A 22044-nucleotide genomic window follows, 5' to 3' on the forward strand; every position below is an offset into this window, starting at 1 on the left:
TATTAGGAAAGCAGGAAGTGTACAAATGTAACAGTTACTGATTGTAAAAGTACCAGATGGAGGGGTAGGATTTAATAAGCTTTGCTTCTTCCTACTCCTTTCGGACATGTGGAACTGTGAACTGATTATGTGATGCATTCAATTGTAATCTGATGCATGTTCAAATGAAATAAAACCATTACCATGAATTTAAACAAAAACAGATATTACTTACTTTTTCAAGAGAACGTTTAATTAGTGGATGAGACGCCATCTTTAAGGAGACTTTGGACGTGAGACTACATTGGTGGCACCAATGAGAAAGGCTGGCTATTTGTTTAGCCTTCCGACTGTCACATACATATATTAACGTTATTTCCCATGGGAAGTACCACTGTACTTCTATGATAACCCAAACAACATACAACATATACATAATAATACATAATATGCATGTGAGCATGAGCTTTAATATCACTTTAATATGACTTACTGTACATTCTTAGTACCCTGGCCATTGATTTAATGGTCCAAATTCTGTGTGTGTGTGTGTATGTATTTAATTCCAGAGATAGTTTGTGTTACTGCGGTACCATCACTTACACTTAATGTAGAGTTGTCTGCAAGCAGCAAACCTCTCGGCCATGTCGAAGCATAAACCTGCTATGCTGCTTCACACATAATGACTCATTGCCAGATTCCAGCCCCAGTGCGGAGGAAATTGGAGGTGAGAGCAGGGTTAGCGATTGATTGTCTCATAACTCAGCTAGCTTTCCTCTCTCTGCGATTATAGTTCTCATTTAAATATTCCAGACTATTTCTCTGGCTTCCTACTATGATTACATACATGGCTGTTTGTGTGTAACATATTATAGAGCTCTTTCACATTGATAAATTATACTCTGCCAAGAATAATACTACTATAATAATGAGTAAAAAATAAGTACAGACTTTTCCACACCAGCCAAAAAATCTGCGAGTGAGTTGTGGCCAACAGTATCCCCTGTGTGATTGTTCAATACATGTGTGTTCTCTGCTTGTTAATGAAGCGATTGACGTGAATCGTTTTTCCTTATCCACAAACATTGCATTACAGTGACCGATCTCTAGTTGTCATTAATGTTACATTAATGAGACAATCACTGCTACAGGAAGTACGCTGTCAATGCTAAATTGTGAGTCTCTTATGTTTTTTTATGTTTATTGGATGACACGAGTGTAACAGTGACTATAGGAGTGTTATTATTTCTAGAGGGGTCTAATAATGTCAAAAAAAAAAAAAAAACAATGTGTCACGCCCCACCGTGACACCACTTTCCTGTTCCTGGTGAGCAGCTAACTGGTTTCTCCCTGGTTTACACTTGCTTTCATGCTCTCTCTCTCTCCTCAGACCTTGGTCCGCCCTGATGGGAGGAGCTACCCGGCCAGCCACAGGTGTTCTCCATCACCACCTCTATCATTTAGGCACACCTGTGGCAGCAGGAGGGCGTCGGTTGTATTGCTCCTCATGGACGCACGTCACACGCCAGCTTGACCAAACCTTTTGCCAACTTTTTCGGCTGTCGCATTGTGCTTTTTTTTCTCTCTCAGCACGACGCCTTCCTGCCAGCCAGGTAGCTGCTCCCTACCTGTAACTTAGCAGCCGTACCTTAGTTTTGTGTGGCGTCGCTAACTTTTTTCATGGTGCCTTTTGTTGTTGCCACTACCACTTGCTTAAGGAGCAATAAAGACTGCTTTCTTTTATCAGCACAACTCCTGCCTGCGTGCATAATTTAGGGCCAATCTACTCCGTGACGTGACACCGATGGAGGTCGTAAAAAGACTTCCTATGCTCTAACTATGAAAATATCCAATTAATAAATAAGAAATCCTAATTATTATAATTGTGGAACTTATCACATCTGAATTTGTAATCAATTAACTGCAACTAATGTGAACCAATATTCAGGACAAATGATAAATAAATGCTGCTAAAAACAAAGTTAAGTGAAACATCTTTTAAAGTGTGATGTAAGAAAAAGTTTGTATTCATAAGAACAATAAAATGTTTCTGACTGTTAAGGTTCACCTTGGTGTGACTTCAAATAACGATACAATATGCCTTCCATCATCGCATATTTATTCCCTTTAATATTCTCTCACTTTTCCCTCCAGTCTATGAGTGTTCTCACTGTCTTCCTTCCTAGTCCAAAATCTAGTATGCTCCCCCTGCGGACAGTGTTCATTAGTATGATAAATCACTCTGGTCCTCCTGAAGATTGCGCTCACTTTCTAATGAGACAAACACGCAGACCAAAACAAATCTTAAGGCCATGGAGTCATCATCAAACTAAGTTTCACGTCAGCCAGGGAATGCCAGGTCGGGGCCATGACGTTTCATACGATGATTAAAAAAATAAAAAATATACTAACTGTGATAGTGACAAAGCTATGAAAATAGTACAAATGTTTTACTTTGTATTTCTCACTGAGTTGCTTTTCTCATCTATGAAATGTTGAATTGAGCAACATGGTATTGTTGTGGGATGTCTTAAATCGGAACTATTGTCCTTTTTCCACTTTTCATTCATTCATTCATTTTCTACTGCTTATCCTCACGAGGGTCGCGGGGGTGCTGGAGCCTATCCCAGCTGTCTTCGGGCGAGAGGCAGGTATAGCTGCACCAGATACATTCATTCATTTTCTACCGCTTATCCTCACAAGGGTCGCGGGGGTGCTGGAGCCTATCCCAGCTGTCTTCGGGCGAGAGGCAGGGTACACCCTGGACTGGTGGCCAGCCAATCACAGGGCACATATAGACAAACAACCATTCACACTCGCATTCATACCCATGGACAATTTGGAGTCGCCAATTAACCTAGCATGTTTATGGAATGTGGGAGGAAACCGGAGTACCCGGAAAACCCATGCATGCACAGGGAGAACATGCAAACTCCACACAGACATGGCCGAGGGTGGGATTGAACTCAGGTCTCCTAGCTGTGAGGTCTGCGCACTAACCACTCGACACGTACCACCTTTTTTCCACTTTTATGACCTATTAATGTTGTTAGAATGTTGTTTTCTCGTGTTTAACTATGCCAAAGTTTCCGATAATGAGGTTTGCGCATTTGGAAGTGAGGCCTGAAATATGTTTGGGATGGCTCTGAACACTCGGTTTCAGAGAGTTAGTTCTAACACCGACTCCCTGTGACATCACAGTGAGCCGGACTTCCTTAAATGGGCATTCCCAGACACAAGCTGTATGCTTGCCATACCCGTTCTCTGCTGCACTGTTTTCACTGTTTCCCCCACTTCAGGGGGCCGGTGGTTCTCTAGTGGTGGGGGCTCGGCCTTGATTTTAAAACTATACTTTTACAGCTGCTTCTGAGGATGTTTGTGTGGTTTCAAAGTTGTGAGCAAATGAGCAACTTTTGCATAATCTATCAATATGGAGCATGCAGTTAGCAGAAAATCGTGATGGAGGAAATGGGTTTTATATAGTTAGTCTGCACAGTAGAAAATGAGGCAGGTATAGCTGCACCAGATACATTCATTCATTTATTCATCCATTTTCTACTGTTTATCCTCACAAGGGTCGCGGGGGTGCTGGAGCCTATCCCAGCTGTCTTCGGGCGAGAGGCAGGGTACACCCTGGACTGGTCGCCAGCCAATCACAGGACTCATATAGACAAACAACCATTCACACTCACATTCATACCTATAGACAATTTGGAGTCGCTAATTAACCTAGCATGTTTTTGGAATGTGGGAGGAAACCGGAGTACCAGGAGAAAACCCACGCATGCACGGGGAGAACATGCAAACTCCACACAGATATGGCCGAGGGTGGAATTGAACCCTGTGAGGTCTACGTGCTAACCACTCGACCGCCGTGCAGCCCCAGATACATTTAATTTAATTTAATTTAAGATCTGAACTTTTGGGTTGAAACAAATGTTGGTCATTTCAATTAAATACAAAAATGTCAGTCATGACACTCAAGTATCAAACAGAACCAAAGTGTGTATTTTTGTATTGTTGCACCACTACTATCTATCTAGCTATCACTTTTAAAATATGACACCAGAGTTGATCATGTGGGCAACGTTCCTCCTCAGCACTTCTCAGCAGTCTGGAGAGGGAATGCTTCTTCAAGGCTCACTTCCTCGAATAAATGAAAAAGACAAAATATCTCTCTCCGTTTCCCTCTATTATCTGCCTTAACCAGAAGGTCAACCCTTCCCGGCCGCTACACATTGACACATCTCTTGATAGTTCTCCTGTCCGTCACACAGCGACATACTTGCAGCATCCCTTCCCTCAACTGACCTCGAGCTGAGGGACAGATTAACTGTGACATTGTGTTGCCCTGTCACCTCTGACCTTCCACAAAGTTCTGAAAGTGCGGAGCCTTAGCTCTCAATTGAAATCCAATTACAAGAAGACAAGAGACAGGCGGTGGAGTGGGGGGTAGCATGGAAGGGTGGGCCATTGATTTCATGAAAAGTACTGCACAGAAAGCTTGTGATGCAGTGGCTTTTTATCAAGTGTGTTTCATTTTTAGCCCTCCAGCCCTCCCATCCCATTTGTTGCACTCCCTTGTCGTTTCCGTCGCCAATATTTACTAGCTATTTCTGTCAAAGTCTGTTTGTTTCGTGATGCTTGCAGCAAAAGACAAGACTAAGAAAAGTGCAGGCAAGTGCAGTAGAGTGAGCTAATCAGCTTTATGTTCATAGATAAAAGATTATCTCAGGTTATTAATGGCTTGCACCCAAATTAAAGTGTTTATCAAGGTTTCTGTAAACTTTAAAAACTTTGCATTAGCATTGCATATTTATGAGTATCACGATTGCTTCTTTAATCTTGATAATCTGTTTTTTGAAGGTCGTACAAATCCTTTTTTTTTTCTTTTTATCTTTGCACATCTGCATCGATTAGAGAATCATAGTTCAGGTAGCTTTTATCAAAGGTGTGCAGAGATGTATGCCTTGATGTCACATATTTCTCCTCAAGGCTTGCAGGAGCTAGATATTCAGCATTATCAGCAAAAAGATCAACTTGCCTGGGATATGGTATCACCTTCAATTCTGTTCACGTTAATGACGGATATCCTGGTCCTACATGTTAAAAAAGTTAGAGCTGTTAAGAGCTGTTAAGAGCTGTCGTGATTTTAAAGCAATGTATCCAACATGTGGCCCGCTGCACATTGCAGAAATAACCCAACAAAAAACAGCAAAGATGGTAAACCTAGAGAAAAAAGGCAAAATGTAAATATAATTATTGCATTTCGTGTTCTATTAATGTATGTTACACCCGCAAACGTAATGACTGCCCAGAACTGCAGCTTTGAATGTAATAATCCCGCAAATGTAATAAATTTCCCACAAACGTAATAAAATTTGCCCACTGCAAACGTAATACTGAATTTCCTACAAATCTAATAACTATTACATTTGCAGGAAATTATTACATTTATTATTTCTCATTTATTTATTTATTACATTAATTATTTACATTATTACATTACATGTGCATTTTAGTTACAGTATATTATTCTAATATGGGGAAGAAATAAATAAAAATAGAAATAAATAAATCAAAACAAATAATCAAATATAATAATAATAATAGTAATAATAATTTTATTAAAACAATTGCAATTATCACAATTGTTATCTTTTTTTAATTAAAAATAAATTATATTAATAATTTAAATACATTAAAGATTCCTTTAATGTATTCAAATGATACTCTTTGAATAATATTTTGTCCGCAAAAAAAAGAAAAATAAGAATTATCTTGTTAAAATCCTCAAAATGACATCTACACCTTCTCCCTCATTAAAACAAACAACAACAACAACCACAAAGATCATTATTTTGTCTCATATTACATTTGTGGGAAGTTATTACATTTATAGATTTTCACTTTCCCACATATATGTAATAATTTCCTGCAAATTTCCTGCAAATGTAATATTGTAATGTATGTAATATGTAATATTTATTACATGTAATATTTATTACATTTGCAGGAAATTCAGTATTACGTTTGCAGTAGGCAAATTTTATTACGTTTGTGGGAAATTTATTACATTTGCGGGATTATTACAGTCAAAGCTGCAGATTTGTATTAAGTTTGTAGTTTATTACGTTTGTGGGCAGTTATTACGTTTGCAGGTGTAAGCGTGTATTTAATATTCCTCAAGTAAGAATAAGATCCAACTTACATCACACAGACTAGGAATGGAACTTGTTGGTATCCTTAAGGACCACTTGTATTCTGGTAGGTTTTGTTTGTTGTGGTGAAAAGCAACATTGCATCATAGAGCCATGTAATATTTTGGTTATGTCAGCTAACTACAAAAGAGAACCCCAAAGAATCCTGAAGTCGACACATTTCTGTGCATATTTACTAAATAATTCTCCGCTTTGATGTAACCCTGAAAGCTAAAATATGACTCTCACGGCTGGACTCATCTCGTGAAACTATTAAGCCAAATAATACATAATTCAGTGTTGTAGATCTGTTTTCTGTTTAAAACACTTCCAGACATATTTTAATTACATCAAATGAAAAAATGTTTTCCTATTTTTGCCAGTTGTGTGCAATTTTTTGCCCCTATCAAAATGTTTGTGTCTTTTATGTAGGACTTATTCCAACTCATTTTATATAATAATCCTAAATCCTGCCTGTCTGTCAGCGCTATCAGTATTTGTGTGATAGTGCCTGCATGCCAATAGATGCAGGTCGCATCTACCAGTTTTGTATCTTGAGGACATAATCTCACTTAAATTCCAGTCTGGCATGACAAGTCAAAGACACATAAACATAAACGTAAACAAACTCATCCTATTGAGTAAGGTATTTTCCCAAAGATCTCTAGGATCATCAACACGTGTCTGGCAAAGTTGAGATGATCCTTAATGTTTCATCTTGGATCTCTGCCATGTCCCAGTTCTTTGAATGTTGTTGTGGGGTCTTTTGTGACCTCTTGGATGAGTCGCCACTGCACTCTTGGGGTACTTTTGATTGGCCGGCTACTCTTGGCAATGTTCACCACTGTTTTTGCCATTTGTGGATGATGGCTCTCTGGAGTTCACTAGAGTTTAGAAATGGCTTTATAATTTGTCTCAATCACTTTTATCCCTTAATAATATTCATTTAAAAAAACGCATTCCTTGAGAAGTTGTATTGTCATAACTAATATTTGAACATTTAAGTGTTCAAAATATAGTAAATCCGGAAGGGGGGTAATATTTTTAAACCACATTAAGTAAGGGTTATACCACTAGTGGCAAAACCTTGTCAAAATGTAAAAAAAATAGCATCCCACTAAAAATGGGTTGGCAGGCTACCCTTGGCGATGTTCACCACTGTTTTTGCCATTTGTGGAGTTCACTGGAGTTTAAAAATGGCTTCATAATTTGTTCCAGAATGACAGGTCTCAATCACTTTTATCCCTTAATAATAGAAGGTTTCATTTAAAAACCGCATTCCTTGTTAAAATAATCATAACTAATATTTGAATGATCTGAAACATTCATTCATTCATTTTTTGCCGCTTTTCCTAGGTGCTGGAGCCTATCCCAGCTGTCTTCGGGCGAGAGGTGGGGTACACCCTGGACTGGTGGCCAGCCAATCACAGGGCACATATAGACAAACAACCATTCACACTCACATTCATACCTATGGACAATTTGGAGTCACCAATTAACCTAGCATGTTTTTGGAATGTGGGAGGAAACCCGGAGAAAACCCACACATGCACGAAGAGAACATGCAAACTCCACACAAAGATGGCCGAGGGTGGAAACTAACCGACCACCATACCGCATATCTGAAACATTTAAGTGTGCAAAATATAATTAATCCAATTTTTTTTTTAAAGCACATTAAGTAAGGATGCTACCACTAGTGGCAAAACCTTGTCAAAATGTAAAAAAAAATAGCATCCCACTAAAAGTGTTTTTTTTTTTTGGTAAAAGGCAGACACCTGAAATCAATCAATGTCCGCCGTAGCCTTTCCAGTTTTAAAAAATGGGACATAAAGAAATGCATCCTGCATACTGTGGGTTTGAAATTATGACTAAGTTTTAAGTAAAATCATAAGAGGTATCTCCCATACAATCCAATAATAGGAATACATTGGGAATACATTATAAACAGCAACTAAAAGTAATCATTTGTCATTATTTCAGCAATTGAAGCCAATTAGACAAAGTACATGGACAATTCAAGTCATTGACTACAATTACAAGTCAATAAGATATGGTTTACTTTTGTTTTAATTATCTGGTGGCGTACGTTATGTAGAAGATGATGTCCTTGTTGCTGGCGTTCATTGTCATTTCTGATGCAGTTGGTGGTTGTGCTTGGCAGAGAACCGTGTACTGAAGAGGCCATCAATCTCCTCCTCCTTGCATCAGTGTTGACTCTCCAACTCCCAGTACGCTCATTCATAACATGTCTGAATTTTGAACACTTGATTTATGATACGTTGTCCTACTTTTTTTTTTTTTATTATGAAACTTTGTCCAGATTTGTGATTATTTAGAAAGTTCTGCAGGGCAACTGAAAAGAGTAATCTCTTCCCAGGTGTTGTTGCCAACCCAACTTGGAAGCAGATATATCGTGTAGAGGCTTTCTCCTTACAGTACTTGACAGAAAAAATGTTGATGGGAATAAGATTTTTGAAGGATGAACAGATTTTTTGGAGGGGGGAAGAAACAGAAGTAGGGAACAGGATTGATGCCATGGGATCAACCACTTGTAGTATCCCTACCGAGGCTTGTGAACAAATCATCAGTCATTTCTGTTTTAGCTTCTTTTATTTCAGCCCGGAAACATTCGAAACCATTTTTATTGTTACTGCAGTCTTCCCTTCAGGCTGGAAACAATTCTCATACTCTTGTTTTCTTGGAAAAAGGCAATCAGTAAAGTGTTTTTGGTTTGATTACATTCCAACCTGCCTGTCCGCTTAGTTCATTTACACACTTTGTTTCTTCTCTGTTTTGTTTCTTCTGAATACCACGACGATATTTGACGCATATAGTCTATGCCACTTTTCTTTGGGTTATGTACCATCAACTGCCAAGTCTATTGGCATTACATCGAATTAGCATACAGGTAGACTGGGTGTTTTTTAACGCAGGTGGTCTTAACTTTAGTAATTATCAGTAAGTAAATTCAACCTAAATAAATCATAATGTACACAGAATATGAAATGAAGGACATCAAATCCAGTTGCAAAAGATTTAATATTTAATACAAAGAGAGACGTCTCTTATGTCGCTACAGTGATCAACTGAGTTGCGGTTCAGCAATGTGTTATTAGGAGTCCAAAGGTGGTCGGAAGTGTGTTATTTTATGTCTGCAGGGCATTAATGATGGTAAAAATAGATTTTCGAAAGTCATAAACAGTTTTTCTATTTTCTGACTAATAAAACATTTATTTAAATAAAAAATTATAAATAAAATAAATAAAATGTAATAAAATAAATAATAATAAAAATAATAATAATATAATAATAAAAATAAATCAATAAAACATTAAATTTCACTTATGGTGGTTGGGTCTGGAACCAATTAACTGCGTTTAACAAGACACTAGTGTATTTTATTGTCCGATTAGCGAGAATAAGGATGTCACGCTTACATTAAAGACATAACACAGGCAGTAGAAAGTCATATGTTATAATAATAAATGTTTCTGCAACATATTATGCTGACAAATTGGTCGGAAAATAATCCAAATCAGTGCACTCACTGAGTTGAGAAGAGAAGAGATGCTCGGTTTCTGCCCTGTAATATCAGGAAGTGTGTAAAGTCAGCAATTTTTCAAAAGAAAATATTCCCAAAATATATTCATGATACAGTACAGTTCAGTGGGAAAATTCTAGGATTTTTCATCATGTTATCATGATTCCTTTTCTTATTTTTGTCATTACAAAGCAATTGACACAGTTTGACTGTCACTGATTATACTGCATAAAACTGTTTCAAATATATTTTTGTCATGTTTGAATAAAATATTTAAAATACAGTTATAAAATGACTGTTAAATAATAGCTAACTACATTCCTTTTGCAATTGTGTTCTGTGCTGTTGCAGAGTCCCTCATTAAGGTGTCACTTTCACTAGTCATATTTAAATTTGCAAAAAACTGTCTAGACATAGTTGGGGGGAAAAGCTTTTCCAGCAATAATCAGATACTTTGCAGTCTCAGGGCAATCAGTCTCACCCAGTTAAGTATTTTAGCATGGCCGCTTATCGTTTAATTAATGACATGAAGAATGGCATACATGTCCATGCCTACTTTGGGATGACTTGAGGACATTTCATATGAGATAATGTTCAATATGATTAACATAATAATAAAAAACACATTTCTACTCTAGGTGTTTTGTATGTACTGTAGCTGTGCCACATCTCTATGTATCTCGAGTTAATCTCATTACCTGTGGTGGGATCAGAGCATGGAGGCCATTTATCATAGCCAATCATTATGTCAAATTATGAACAGTGCCTGAGAGACAGACATGTGAACTGCTAAATTAGCACAACCTCATTATTGGATAAGGGGCCATCTCTCAACCAGTTTATTTCATTTTTTCCACGGTCCTTATTTTATTCTGTTGTCTATGTTCAGCCTTCCTCTATTTTGTCACACCTTGAAAGAGAAAAGGATGTAAGGAAGAAAGAAGGAATGGCATGACACACATTTCAAATGCACTCCATGCATGCAATGCATTTGAAACACTTATATGCTAGGACTACGTTAAAAAGCCGTATCATTTCAGTATGTGGAATCAAACTATGGAATGGAGTAAGGAACTCAAACAATGCACAACGATGAGCCAATTCAAGAAACAATACAAGCAGTTGATGTTTGCTAAATACAAGGATGAAGAGTCTTGAACCAGTCATGATGTGCTATATATATCACTATATTGACACTTACTATGGTACCCATTATGTCATTGGATGGTCATATCACCTCATACTTTGGTACGGGACAAAAAATAAAAACATAAATAAAAAATAAATAAATTAATTAATTAATTAAAATTAATAAATAGATAATATAATTTAATAATTTAATAATTTAATAATTTAATAATTTAATAATTTAATAATTTAATAATTTAATAATTTAATAATTTAATAATTTAATAATTTAATAATTTAATAATTTAAAAAATAATACAACATTTTAAATGAAAGGAAAGCAGGAAGTGAACAAATGTAACAGTTACTGATTGTAAAAGTACCAGATAGAGGGGTAGGATTTAATAAGCTGTGCTTCTTCCTACTCCTTTTGGACATGTGGAACTGTGAACTGATTATGGGATGCATTCAATTGTAATCTGATGCATGTTCAAATGAAATAAAACCATTACCATTACTGCATATAGTTCTGCTGTCTATAGTTGATTATTTAGTCTATTTTATGTTTTTTTTGTGCATTTTTCAATGGAAACCAACACAAATGTGAAGTTGGCAGGAGAATATGCCTTTCAAATTAATTAGGCATGGAGATGTTTGCATGCCATAGTGTATAATCCGTAGACAGGGAAAATGGAGAAGACAAAGCGGCCTGACAGCAGAGCCAACAATAACGAGCAGTAAGCGGAGGTGGAGCTTTGTGGGACCTAGTTTTCATCTCTCCACGCTGCATCATGTCTTTTATTTTGTTGTTTGCTGCCGTCAACTGTTTCCCTGTCTTGTCGCAGACTTTCCCATTTCCGGTTATAGGTGGAGCCACAAGACGCCATTTGCTAATTGTCAGAGATCTTTGGTAATGTACACATGAATGCGGAGGGTTTAAAAATACATATTTGTCCACTCAACCACATTCAAACCACATTCAAAAATTTTACATTTGTGTGAACGGAGTTTTATTTGAATGATAAGAAATGTGAAACGTTATCTCATCGTTTTAAACCGTATTTAAAAACTGAATTTATTGACTGATGTGTTGCGTCTTACAACTCACACAGGCAATTAAAAAAAACATTCACAATCTTTCCTGGCCTCTGTAAATGAGTGTTGTTTTTGTACATCTCTTATTTAAGTGTACTGATAAACTGAGGCAGGCTTCCGAATGTCCAAAAATGCACATGAGAGCTTTCATGTTTTTTTTTAAAAAAACTGCACTCATCGGATAGAGAACTGGGGGAAATATCCGTGTTTGTGTGGACATTGCCTTAGGCTCAGTGACTTCTCCCTGCAGTTGCCAGATTGCTGTTCAACATTGAGCCTCGACGCTTTTTTTCATCCACTTTGTTGGACTCTTGTAGGTTCAGTACGTTGCAAGCCTTTTTGTTGTAGCTTTCTTTTTGGTTCCTTTTTTGGTGCTGTGGTTTTACTTTTACTGGCCTTCTTGTGCCAAGTGGACATTTATGGTTGGTCAAATAAATATACCTGTGAATATTCTCATTCATCCAAGTTATTGTTGTCACGATGTGGGAATGTGTCCATGCCCTTATTTTGTCACTACTTCCTTTGTTGTTAACTTTCTAGTTTGGTTTCTCTTTGAATGCTCTTATTTTTGTATTCACTTCCTGGCCTGCCTGGATTCCGTTTCCTATTTTCCACACCTGTTTCTAATTTCATTCCTCCTAATTAGTTCAGGTGTGTGCTCCCTCGGTTTGTTTGCCTTATTTGTCGAGTTGCCGTGTTTTCATTATTAAAATTAGTACTTTTTACCTGCACTACGTTCCTGTGTCTGCATACTGGGGTCACAACTATTTCAAAACATAACAATTGTATTCTTATTCAATTGGTTGTCTCAGAAGACTTTTGGTAATGGTAATGGTAATGGTTTTATTTCATTTGAACATGCATCAGATTACAATTGAATGCATCACATAATCAGTTCACAGTTCCACATGTCCAAAAGGAGTAGGAAGAAGCAAAGCTTATTAAATCCTACCCCTCCATCTGGTACTTTTACAATCAGTAACTGTTACATTTGTTCACTTCCTGCTTTCCTAATATAGTTTCAGGTTTTTTGGGGGTTTTTTTGTCACGTACTGAAGTATGAGGTGATATGACCATACAATGACATAATGGGTACCATAGTAAGTGTCAATATAGTGATATATATAGCACATCATGACTGGTTCAAGACTCTTCATCCTTGTATTTAGCAAACACCAACTGCTTGTATTGTTTCTTGAATTGGCTCATCGTTGTGCATTGTTTCACCTCTCACACAAGCATTGTAAGCTAGCTCAAGTTAACACATTTTCTTGTGCTATGCACAGAAAAGGGAATGAAATATGTGTTCATGTTTCAGTGAATGATGGGCAAAACTGCCCAAAAAGCGCAGTTCCCTTTTAACAAATACAGGTAGACAAACAATCTCATGCACAGCTACTGTAAATACACTGTAAATCAACCCATAACCTTTTTGCTGTGAGGCAACAGTGCAAACCACTCATTCAGCATGATGCCCTGACTCGTGCACTGACATTTTGCAACTGAACTCATAGGTCATAACATGACTCACCAAACTATTTGCCTTTGTCAAGTTTAAAGATTTTTTTGTTAATTCCCACGCTTTGCATGAGCCATAGTTTATTTACCATCATCAAACTTGGCTTCCTTTGGGTCTTTCCCCTCGTTACTGCATGCCTACACTGATAATAATCAAGCTTCTTGAGGAGAAACAAAATCCCCGAGTGTGGTACAACACTCTTAGCTCCGTGTGACTAATGATGAATGCCCTGTCAGGGTGAATTAAACTCCTCAACCACATACGATCTGCCTGGAGCACCGCCCAGTATGAGTGCTTATGAGAGAGAGAAGCAGAGAGGGCGGTAGAAGGAAAATGAGAAAAGGAGAGACGCTGGTCAGATTGCAAGGAATAGAAGTGAGTGAATGATGAAGTGAGGAGAGATAGAAGGCTGAAATTCCAGGCTGAGAAAGTACAAATGTAACGTTTAAACTGGAAACCACAGCTGTCTATGTCATCAGCAGTTGATTCTGTAATTCTTTGCTTACTAACACAGTTACGCCACAGGTGCTTTTCTTATTGGCCACAGCTGCAAAATAACCCACAATGGTCATGATGTGCTATATATATCACTATATTGACAGTTATCATGGTAGCCATTATGTCATTGTATAGTCATATCACCTCGTACTTTGGCACATAAAAAAAAAAAAAATAAACTATATTAGGAAAGCAGGAAGTGAACAAATGTAACAGTTACTGATTGTAAAAGTACCAGATGGAGGGGTAGGATTTAATAAGCTTTGTTTCTTCCTACTAATTTTGGACATGTGGAACTGTGAACTGATTATGTGATGCATTCAATTGTAACCTGATGCACGTTCAAATGAAATAAAACCATTACCTGGAGCCTTTAAAAGTTGCCCTTTTATAAAGAAGATGAGAAACACTATCACATTTAAGAAATAACTCAAAGGGGTCGGCGCCTCACCAACCACAAACCGAAATGCACATCACCGATCATAACATAATTAAATCTATTAAGGAATAATTCAAGAATTAAGTTTAATTTTGTTGATTTTGCATGGACTAGAAGGGGTGTAGATGGGGGGTGTGGGGGGTGTGCACTTGCATTTGTCTCATTAATGATTGAGTTTGGCAAGAGAGCCCCTCAGATCAAAAATTTAGCTGAATCAACAAATTCTGTGCTCTTCTCACATCCACACACACACACACACACACACACACCCCTTTCATGTCAGTCCCCCAGAAACACCGACATCACTTTTAATGGTGCAAGAAAAATCCAACAAGCAGCGCCGATTCAGTTGTGTTCAAGTAAACGCACACACATGCGGTCTGTTTGGATTACAGTCCTCCACACTCATTTGGCAGAAAATAAAGGATTGAGTCTCTTGGATATGTTGCTCGGTTTGTGTCTTTTGACCACACAATCTGCAACAACACTGTGACCAGAGCACTTCAGCATCACCACTGATCTATTCGAAAAAGCTGAAAAGTTGCAGGATAGCTATTATTCTCGTGTCATGTAATTATAAGAGAAAAAAAACTTATTTGTGTGGCTCAAGCAATATACATAAAGATAATCTAGCTGATTATGAGCATGATTCTCCGGCAGCCAGCAAAAGGCAAGTTACCTGTTGGCTCTTACAGATGATCCTGATGGTGTGAGATATATTTTGAATAATTTATTGTTCATAGTGAAGGCGTAAAGTATGCCGTCTTACCTCAAATGAAACCAAAAGGAGAAAAGCTGGCAGTTGATTTACTCTACGCTGTCCAGAAAAAAAAACATTAAAAAATCAAAGAACTCTGTCAATGCTAACTCGAATAGGCCAGCTTCTTCTTTCTTTGATTTTACATTAAAACAAATGCACTAGCTTGATGCTAATTTACATTGTTCATTCATTCATTCATTTTCTACCGCTTTTCCTCACAAGGATCATTGGGGGTGCTAGAGCCTATCCCAGCTGTTTTCAGGCGAAAGGCGGGGTACACCCTGGACTGGTCGCCAGCCAATCACAGGGCACATATAGACAAACAACCATTCACACTCACAATTTGGAGTCGCCAATTAACCTAGCATGTTTTTGGAATGTGGGAGGAAACCGGAGTACCCGGAGAAAACCCAAGCATGCACGGGGAGAACATGCAAACTCCACACAGAGATGGCTGAGGGTGGAATTGAACCCTGGTCTCCTAGCTGCTAACCCTGGTATGCGCGCTAATCACTCGACCACCGTGCAGCACTAATTTACATTGTGAATCCCATATACGCAGTAACAATCTGGCATTATCCATTTATACCTCCAAATATGACAACTAATTAGACATTTAAATGCAGATACCACTTTAAAAAAAAATGAATAATAAGCATAAAACACTTTGAGGCAAACATTTTCTACGCCTCAGTGAGAAACAGGTCTGAAAGATCATGCACATCCCGACTACGCCAAGTCCCAAAGGACAAACTGAACACAAATTCATACATGAAGATATATATATCTGTACCCTGGGGTAAGGGGGGGTGACAGAAAATAACCGCGAACACTGATATACAGTATATATTTCATTCTATTTATTGGATTATATTAGACCAAATATGGTTTATTGCTATATAAACCATATAAACCAGTGATCAAAACTACATTGTCCAGGGAAAAAAAAACTAAGAACTCTGTCAATGCTAACATGTGAGTAAATATTATGTCATGTTGATCTCTAATAGGTGACTATAGGGGTGTAATAATGTTAATAATGTTAAAAAAACATTTATTATAAAAATATTATATTTATAAATAAGGAAAACGGGGTCTGGAACCAATTAACAGTGATAAATGAGGGATTACTGAACCAGCCTTTCAGGATTGCTGGATCCTCAAGAATAAATGCTTCTTGTTTTGACTCTTGAAAGTCATTAACGTGTCTTTAAAATCCAGTGCACAAAAGGTCCAGTGCACAGTCTTGCCTAAGGAGGAGGGGAAAAAAAAAAAAACATGACAGCTCCCTCGTTTGTCAATGGTGAAAGAAATGACCTAAAACCCTTAACATGAGTTCTAGTAGCAGCACAATCAATTGGCTTGAAGCCGGAAGTATGACATGTCCACATTGTTGTGTGAGACTCAAATGGACTTTGAATTTGTCATAGTTATTGACTCAGTTCATTATAAGAACAGCGAAAAACAGAACAGCAGACTCATTATTTTGACAGCTACAAACAGCCTCTTGAGTACACGCCTAGACACCCACACGAGCACACACTGAAAGTAAGAAAAAACAACTTTCGTATCCGCCTTCTTATGATGGAACGGTTACATAACAACAGCGTTCATCAGAGGCCACATTTGTTTAGAACTGTGTTTAAAAGAGAACGTCTTTGACTTCTACCTGCAGAGTGTTTCTCGCCTTTAAACCACACATAAGTAGCAGATATAACATAAGGGGAAATGATTGTCTGTAAATGTCAAGGAGAAACCTTGATAAGGAAAAAAAATTAAGACGGGGATTTCAGAAGATAAGCAAACAGCAGGGATGCAATCGTGATAAGGATCATCTCCAGGAGAAGATGAGATGAGGAAGAAAGAGACCTTGTCTCTACAGTCACAAATGATTGCTTCCTCAAATTAGATCATCATTATCACAGCCATTAAAGTGTCATTATAATCCTCAGCTAACAAATGCCAGTTTTTTCTTACCATGCCGCACTTGTTTTTGTAAAAGACTCAACTAAATGGCCTCTGCTCCTGTTTCCGAACAAATAAAAACTGCTGCAAGAAAGTTTGGTTTTTGTCTAAAATGTTACATACAAAAGGGAGTTTTTGAGAACGGAATGTTTGTTTCTGACTCAATCATATTCAAATTTGAGTTACGTATGAGTTACGTTCCTAATTTGTGATATAAGTAATGCCAAAGCATCTGGTGTCAGGCAGAAGTGGTTGGAGTTGCAAGAGAAAAATAATTGACTTTTTTTGTTCTGTTTTGTGCACAAGGACGTAGCTGGACTATCCGGAAAACTGTTGCTGAAGTCCGATGGCTTTTTACTTGGTCGTTGTGAGGGAGCTGCCAATCCTCCCTTGCTGATCAGGTGTATGCCCCACCAACACACTCATGTTTTCTAGGTGTTATTTACACAGACATTCTGGTTAGTACTTTAATTATATTTGTTTGCCATTTAAGTTGTTTAATTGCCACTTTAGTTAGTTAGTTTTTCATTTAGAAGTCATTGGTTTTGTTAATTTCTCATCAGTTTCTCCTTTCCTTGAGGTGATTGGTCGAGGCACAAGCATGGAGGCTTGCCCATGTGAGTGCAGGTCAGAGGCATATTATCACCTTGATTGGACTCTCCAAAGTGTCACCTGAAGGAGAGGGGGGTTAACAGGGTAGTTTCTGGGTAAAGTTAGTTAAATGTAATACAGAAATTGGAACTTAGGTGTGGTAATATTGAAAGGCTTTTATAACCTAAAGGAAGGGTGTTGAAAGTGTAAATATGGTACTTTTTAGATAAATTCCATCACCTTCTCATTGGGAAATTATGGTTGGCCGTTCACTGGTAAAAGAGACTGGGTGAATTGTTGGGTGTGCTGGGGGAAATACTGCTGGACTGTCTGGTGAAATAAACTTGAAGAACTCTAAAGCTGATGATCTGGTGTGCGTTTCAGAGGCTATGGCTATCCCGGGCTAGTAAGAGGTCATTTTTACAACTAAAATCTTGCAGTCGTATTGAAGTGCAAGCTGTAAGTAAGAATTTGTAAGTGTCCTTTTTTTTTAAAGCACACGGAGACAAGCTCACCGCTTACCAATGTCTCACTTTCTACTCTTATTTTGCTATTTTGTACACATGTATTTGTAGTTGTAAATTTTCAGTAGTACAGCAGTGATAGAAGTAGCGTGTACTGGCAGACAAGGTTACTGTAAAAAAAAAGTCTTAGTACCAGCCAAACCATGACATAAATTGTGAAAATACTATGGTAATGATAATGGTAATGGTTTTATTTCATTTGAACATGCATCAGATTACAATTGAATGCATCACATAATCAGTTCACAGTTCCACATGTCCAAAAGGAGTAGGAAGAAGCAAAGTTTATTAAATCCTACCCCTCCATCTGGTACTTTTACAATCAGTAACTGTTACATTTGTTCACTTCCTGCTTTCCATAATACAGTTCAAGTTTTTTTTTTTGTTTTTTGTTTTTTTTTTTAAATAATGTACCTCGTACCGAAGTACGAGGTGATATGACCATCCAATGACATAATGGGTACCATAGTAAGTGTCAATATAGTGATATATATAGCACATCATGACTGGTTCAAGACTCTTCATCCTTGTATTTAACTGCTTGTATTGTTTCTTGAATTGGCTCATCGTTGTGCATTGTTTGAGTTCCTTACTCAATCCATTCCATAGTTTGATTCCACATACTGAAATGCTATGGCTTTTTAACATAGTCCTAGCATATAAGTGTTTCAAATGTAGTTCTTCCTTGAGATCATATTTCTCCTCTCCTCCTTATTTTAGCTATATATATATATATCCTATATACTAAGATACCAGATACAATACGCACCCAAATACTTTGTTTTGTTAGATTAGAAAAAAAAAAGCAACTTAGCCTGGAAGCCATCCCCCGAATCACTTAGTGTTGTCAAAAATACAAAGTTTGACAGCAGAAGCCCAGTAGGATTGTCCTTCTTCACTCCACTGCGTTGGCTATATTGTAGATGAGGAGTCACTTCACATTTGTATGAAGAAGTCCACAGGGTAGCAACGTTGTAAAATGATCCCACTGGCAGTAGATTAGTTCCTGCTGGAGCAATGGGCACAGCTTCTGCTCACTCTGCTGTTCTAAATCAATTATACTACCTGCTAAATCAGGCTGTTATGCCACAACATGCAGGTTTTGTAGCCAACTACTTAACCTTGCCGTCTTTCTCTTCTTTGTATCCCTTTTATATACATCTCTGTCGTTTTTACTTCATTTGTCCTTCTATTTCTGTGTTCTTTTAAAGAGGGTTAACATAGCAATGGGAGCGTGAATAAGTGTGTTTTGAGTGCCATCCTTTGGTACACAAGAGCACGGTGATACCTTAGCAACCTGCATCCAGCATGACGTTTTTACACTCCTTCGTTTACAATTGTTTTTCCCCACAGAAACAGCAGACACAAGTGGTTCATTCCGGATGTGCAAAAAAAAAAACATTGCAGTGCATTATGATTTGTGTTTCCTCTTCTGCAGGTACACTCAGTCGTAGAATCAGTTAAGCTGGCTCATTCTGTGTTTTCTTTCCATTCAATATGGTGGATAAGAGACTGCACAAACCTACTGTATAATTAGTAGCCATGCTTTTAATGCTAATAGTGCTTTAGAAGTGTTTGCATTAATTCCCAATTATATTATGGCCACTAGGGCAGATAAATGAGATTGTGTTGTGAAGTGTGAACGCAACAATAGTCGTCTATGTTTGGATTCGTGATCTATATGCTGAGATAGTATTTGCTTAATACATGCAGATGAGCAAGCTCTAACAGAAAGGAGCTGCATAATAAGAAATGTATTTATTCTTTTGTTCTTCAATGAATCACATAGCGTCATCAGGATCCATCCATTTTCTATACCGCTTATCCTCATTAGAGGCATCTTCGAGATAAGAGTAACAAAATATATAAATACAGTTTGTTTATCTAATTAATTGTAACTACTTCTGTCTTTCTTAAAGATGCTTATAGTAATATGGTCAAGTTACATTAAGTTACAGGTCCAAATATGCTCAAAAGGATGCTCACTCGCTGCTCACTTGTTTCTAATTCTCCCTCAGTGAATACAGACTCCCAACCATGAAATTAAGTCTGATGAAGTCGTTGATTAGTTAAGTTTATAACTTTTAATGGTTCTCAACTGGTTTGACTGGTTTATTTGAACAAAAAGTGTCTTTTGGGGGTTTTATATTCTGCTCTAGGTGTGTCCAACTTTATCTGTTATTTGCAGTACAGTGTAGAAATAAAATTCTACCTAAAAAAACAAATTTTAAAACCCTTTTACAAAATTATAAACCCTACATAAAAGTATCAGAGCCCTCCCCCATCCTGCATGCTTTGATATTTTCTGTATGCGGCCCCCAGTGGAAAACGTTTCGACACTCTTCCACTCAGGTCTCTATTTGCCAGCTCAGTCGACAGATACTGTAGGATCTCAATGAAGAATCCAGTTGAGTTCCAATTCACATTCTTTACTTTGAAGCGCTGTAAAACTCAGCATTCAGAAATAAAGCATGTAAATTATAGCTAACATTCTATACAAAATAATTTTGCTGTAACATTCGACAAACAAAATGCATTTAAAATGAATGAAAATCTTGAAAATCTTATATATGTGCTAGCAATTACCAGTCGCGATTTTACATGGTGAATTAAAATAATTGGCTTGAATGACGCCCTGAGCGGACTGAAGCTGAAGCTTTGATCCGCATCACGTGGTGGACTTTTGATCAGGAGCAGCATGGGGGCGCGGGTATCACGCCTGTCGAGGACGTCCATCTGCCATACATATGCGCTGACTTGATTAGGATATGATGAGTGGTGAGCATCAGTAAATAGGATTTTTTTTTTTTATTTCTTTCTCCCCCCTGCGGCGCCCCTGACAGAATGCCGCCATGGGCGATTGTCTATGTCGCCCATAGCTAGAACCGCCACTGATTACAGCCAAATAATTTCTAAGGTTCAACAAGAGACAAGACTGGCACATTAATGCCAATAGACTCATTGGTCTCCGTCTAAGACAGCAGCATTGTCGCCACCTACAGTATAAAAAAATTCAATAAAAAAATAAATAAACATGCTACTTTTCATTCCAAATTCCATTCCATCTGAACTCACTTTTCCATTCATTTTAATTAACAGAATATTGTGTGCAGTATTCACATAATGCATACTTCACACAATAAGTAATTGAATTGTTATCTTAACTTTAATTACTAGCACATTCACTTGTTGTCCCATCACTTCCATTCTGCTGCATTACTGCAATTTCCCAGAATGTGGATAATTTCCTGTCTTATTGTGAATCATTCAGATTATTCTTACCATGAATGGTGAAAGACGTCATTAATTACTTGCGAGAGGGGCAATCATGTTAATTAAATAGCACATCTTTATTATGCACACAAATGTAGTCGCAGGTGAGCGAGCGAGCTGTGGGTTTGATTTCTGGGTCATTTTCTTCATTGTCGTTTCTTTTAAAACAAGTTTTTTTACACGCATTTTATACGTATGAATGTGTGTGTGTATGGCTGGCAACCACTCCAGCTGTTATCGTATGGCCAAACAGTGCACCGAACAAACTTGTTGCGTGACTAAGGCTGTATAGCGGTTTAGAATTGGGACACTAAAAAAAAAAGGGGGACACTATAGACAGATTCCGCCCGGGGATTGTATCAGATTGCATTGTAAATGCATTTTGGAAACGTCATTGTCAGAATATAATGAGGTAACACATTGTTGATACGGAGATGCTCTATTTAACCTTCCAAGGTGCTTTGAAAGACCAGGTTATTGTGCCATCCCAAGTGACTTCCTTGGATTCTCTAATGGGTGCTGTAACCCT

The sequence above is a fragment of the Doryrhamphus excisus genome, linkage group LG8 (genome assembly GCF_037039965.1).
Source record: "Doryrhamphus excisus strain RoL-2023G ecotype Guam linkage group LG8, RoL_Dexc_Guam_v1.1, whole genome shotgun sequence".
In the NCBI taxonomy this organism is placed as follows: domain Eukaryota; kingdom Metazoa; phylum Chordata; class Actinopteri; order Syngnathiformes; family Syngnathidae; genus Doryrhamphus; species Doryrhamphus excisus.